Source organism: Triticum urartu, chromosome 7A (assembly GCF_056163025.1).
Source record: "Triticum urartu cultivar PI428250 chromosome 7A, HENAU_Tu73, whole genome shotgun sequence".
Lineage (NCBI taxonomy): Eukaryota > Viridiplantae > Streptophyta > Magnoliopsida > Poales > Poaceae > Triticum > Triticum urartu.
In genome coordinates this window covers 118,645,376-118,650,402 of record NC_141879.1, presented here as the reverse complement: position 1 = coordinate 118,650,402, position 5,027 = coordinate 118,645,376, and positions in this window count along the sequence as shown.

Here is a 5,027-nt window from a genome sequence, read left to right as displayed (position 1 = left end):
TCATGTCATCTTGCTTAAAGCGTTACTCTGTTCTTTTGAACTTAATACTCTAGATGCATGTTGGATAGCGGTCGATGTGTGGAGTAATAGTAGTAGATGCAGGCAGGAGTCGGTCTACTTGTCTCGGACGTGATGCCTATATACATGATCATACCTAGATATTCTCATAACTATGCTCAATTCTGTCAATTGCTCAATAGTAATTTGTTTACCCACCGTAATACTTATGCTCTCAAGAAAAGCCACTAGTGAAACCTATGGCCCCCGGGTCTATTTTCCATCATATTAATCTTCCGTCAACAAGCTATTTTCTTTTCCGTTTATTTTGCTTTCTTTACTTTGCATATTTATCATAAAAATATCAAAAATATTATCTTATCATATCTATCAGATCTCACTTTCGTAAGTGACCGTGAAGGGATTGACAACCCCTTTATTGCGTTGGTTGCGAGGATTTTATTTGTTTGTGTAGGTGCGAGGGACTTGTGCGTGGCCTCCTACTGGATTGATACCTTGCTTCTCAAAACTGAGGGAAATACTTACGCTACTTTGCTGCATCACTCTGTCCTCTTCAAGGGAAAACCAACGCAGTGCTCAAGAGGTAGCGGCAACTACATCAAGGCATTCTGCTGTTGGATCAACTGAGTGAGCTCCGGTGGGAAGACAAATCCAGGGTCAAGTCTCGGAGGCATCTGATAGGTTTAGTGGGTGAGAATAGAATAAAGTGAGGTCTAAAGAGAGATCACTACCCATATGCACATGAGACAAACACATTCATTTCACACCACTCAATTTAAACAAGATCATACAATTGATCTAAACTACCGTTACAAAATACTTGGACTATTACTATATACATGGGGAATACTAATAGTAATATGGTGGTCGACTAAAAATTTTGATTGGTGGAGGACTCCATGATATCCGCTCCAGCTTCGTATTCGTAATCATCATCACTGTCTGGGTCGGAGTCGGTGTCGTCGATTATGATGTAGTCTTCAGGATGGTTGTCCTCCTCGGGTTTGGGATCTCCCATGAATATTCCTAGCTTCTTCTTCAGGTCTTAATTCTTCTCCAGTAGTACTACAATTTCTTCTTCATATCCATCACGTGTAGACTTGAGTTCCTCTTCTAGCTCCATGTTCCTGGTCATCACTTTCTTCATGTCTATCATGCTGGCGCACACCCAGTTCTCCTGACAACGAATGTGCGGTTTAACTCCTGGATGTAGGCTGCAATGGATTTGTCCCTCCTGGTGCTAATAATCTCCCATTGCTCATCTCGGCGTCCACATATCTGGTAGATGGCGTCCTTAAGATCATTGTTGTAGTCCTCGCCGATGCATCCCATGGCGAGGTGGGCGGCCATGCTCTTTCCTAGACTCCAGGTTGGAGCATCAAAGGAAAACTCTATGGGCTCAGTAACTGGTGCGAACGTCGTTCCTGGAACATGAACTCGAATCATCCAACGCTCCTCTTCTATTAAAGTGGTAGTGTAGGTCCCGGTGAAGCTTGGTATTCTGATGCTCAGGTACCTAGTGACTTCCTTCAAGTGTCGTCCAAAAGGTGTGTCCTCATCTGGTTGAGTGAACTTGTTCCTTGGGTCCGGCATCTATAGAGTAGAAAATGGAGAAGAGTCAGAAAAGAGTAGAGGAGAGTATCCCGTGGCTTATCCTACTGGTCGCATCCTACAATAAGCATGTGCTCTGATACCATCTTGTAGCGACCCGACTTCAGACGGTCAAGTCTCTGTGCTTAAGTGCCATCCCTGGATCGGTATTGCTGACACACATAGTACTCGAGGATTTGTAACAGAGTTCAATCACACACTTATTACATCGATTATCTGAATAGAGAACTTAATACAATAATATGGCTGAAGGCCATCTAAATAAGATAACAACGAAAGCTTCAAAGGTAGAAGAGTCCATCAAACTCCACGGCAAAACTGAGTGCATGACAACGACCTAGCGCACCTTAGTCTGCGTCTGAAAATTCTACAACATAATACGTTGCGGCCTGTGTAGGTCAGCACATGGAATATGCTGGCAAGACAACACTATAGAGCAATGAACAACTAACAGCTATAAGTACATGCATATATGGTTGGTGGAGGCTCTATGGTTATCATTTGCATAAAGCTAGTTTTTTTCCTACAACAAAGGAATATATTTTATTTAACTACAAAGTTTGTTGAAACATTGAGATGGTAACCCCAACTCAGTCCCAATTAAAAATTAACAACCCAACAAATTAATTAAGTAGAGTGATGAGATCAACATAATAATTCAAGTACCAGATACTCAAGATGTCCATAACCGGGGACACGGCTAATCATGATTAGTTTGTACACTCTGTAGAGGTTTGCGCACTTTTCCCCACAAGACTCGATCTCCTCCATTGTATTTCTCGCACTACATGGTGTTTGAGAAATGGATAACCTAGACACAGTCTTTCCGAAGAGGTCCCCTTAACCGATAGATAGGCCGGTACACCTACAACCCCCTACATCTGCTAGCCCATCATGGAAAGGATTCCCACAACTTACTCAACTATGCCAGAGCCCATAATGGCATGTGGCTGCACACGGAAGTTTCTATCATGAAGAATATTATGATCCCTTTGAGCCTGGGTGGCGAACCATAGGATGATCACACGGATTCCTCGAGATCTCCTTGGACAACACTGGATTCCCCAGGTGCCCACAAACCAATCCACCCAGATGCGTATTAAGTAGCCACCTTAAGTTAAACCTTAGTTAACATTAATTCTCACAACTTTCATGAATACTCTCAAACCCAAACCATATCTACGAGCATAGCATAGTAGTGTAAGCATAACGTAGTAACTCCCAGGGTTTGATATAAGACAATAGGTGCTACCTCATCAACTACTTCCCAACACCCATATGTTAAACGAGTCCTACTCATGCAATGTTTGAGGGTTCGAACCAATGCATAAAAACTGGGTAATGAAGGAATATGATCAAAGTGTTACTTGCCTTGCCGACGATCGGAAAACCCTAGAGATTCGTAGTAGCAAGCCTCGCACTCCAGGAACTCTATCATGAACAAACAATAGCATACATAAGCACTCAAGCATAAGATGCAAAGGTAAAACCAAGAGAAAAGATCTGAATAGAAAGTTCAAGAGAAGAGCTTCGATTTGCAAAAAGAATTAATCGAATCGGAGTTACAAAACTCAAACTACGATCAAAAGAAGTTCGAAATCAAATCTGCTTGAAACCAAATTTTAAATTGTCAAAACCATGTTCAAGTTGATTATCTGGATAGAGGGGATCGAGATGAAGATTCACTGGATTTGGATAAACAAACAAAAAGTAACGAGGGTTTAGAGATCAGGGACTAATCTGTAAGAAAAGTATGCATAGATAGGTCCCTGGCCGAAAATAAAAAGAAAAAGAAAAATCTATCGGACGAACGTCCGCTAACAGAGATTAACGAACAAAAACCGTTCGCTATTGGAAACTAACGGGCGAACGTTCGTCAACTAACAAACTAAAACAAAAACCGATCTAAAAAAATAAACCAAAAAACCAAACGGGTTATACCGTTTTAACCATAGAAAGCCGCCGGCGGCAGTTGCGATGGCGGCGGGATCTGGCGGGGTTCGGCAGCGGGCGTCGGCAGCGAGGCGGGGCGGCTCCGGCGGCGGCAGCGACAGCGGCGAGAGCGGTGCAGCAGCGAGGTTAAGGCGGCGACTTGATGAGGGGAGAGGGAGGAGGGGCAGCTCTGGCTTATAAAGCCCGGGGCGGGGCGGTGGCTTGGGCGAGGGGGCGGCGGAACGGGAGTCCGAGCTGGACTCCCCAGGCGGTGGCGAGGACTCCTCCCGAGCGGGGAAGGAGGCGGCGTGCGAGCTGGGCCGGCCTAGGAACCTTTTTTTAAAATAAATAAATTTCGCCACGGAAGAAAAATCCTAATAAAATATAAAAAAAATCTAAAAAAATACTAGAAACAATTTTCACCGTCCAAACCTAATGTTTAGGACAATATGAACATTTTTCTGGACTAAAAATGCAATTTTAAAAAATGCATGTTTTTCTCTAATTCAAATAAAATAGTAAATAAAATTACAAATAAAAATAATAATTTGATTTTAAAATTCTTCTCCAATATTTCTTTTCTGTTTGAAGAAGTCATTTTATCTTCTCTCATTTATTTTTGTTATTGGAAATAATAGGAGTGAGAGTATTAAAATCAAATTGATCCTTTCTTCAAATTTGAAATAAATTCAAATATGAAAATTTAGTGAAACCTCCAACTCTCTCCTTGGGTCCTTGAGTTGCTTAAGATTTCTAGGATCACAACAAAAAATGCAAATAAAATATGATATGCATATGATGATCTATGTATAACATCCAAATTGAAAATTGGGATGTTACATCAATAATATGATGCAACCTCAATTCCATTTTTATGTAGTTTTCTTTTATCTACCCAACTAGTGATAAAACAAGAAACTAAAAGATTCAATTGCAAGACCTAAAGATATACCTTCATGCACTCACCTCCCCGGCAACGGTGCCAGAAAAGAGCTTGATGTCTACCACGCAACTTTATTCATGTAGACACGTGTTGGGCCTCCAAGCGAGGAGTTTTGTAGGACAATAGCAATTTTCCCTCAAGTGAATGACCTAAGGTTTATCAATCCATGGGAGGTGTAGGATGAAGATGGTCTCTCTCAAACGATCCTGCAATCAAATACAAGAAATCTCTTGTGTCCCCAACACACCCAATACAATGGCAATTTATATAGGTGAACTCGTTTGGCGAGAGATGGTGATAAAGTGTAATATTGATGGTAGAAATATATTTTTATAATCTCAATAAATAAAAATAGCAAGGTAGAAAATAGTAAACAGGCACACAAATGGTATTGCAATGCTTGAAAACGAGGCCTAGGGTCCGTACTTTCGCTAGTGCAATCTCTCAATGATGCTAATATAATTGGATCATATAGCCACCCCTCAAAGTGCGATGAAGAATCACTCCAAAGTTCCTATCTAGT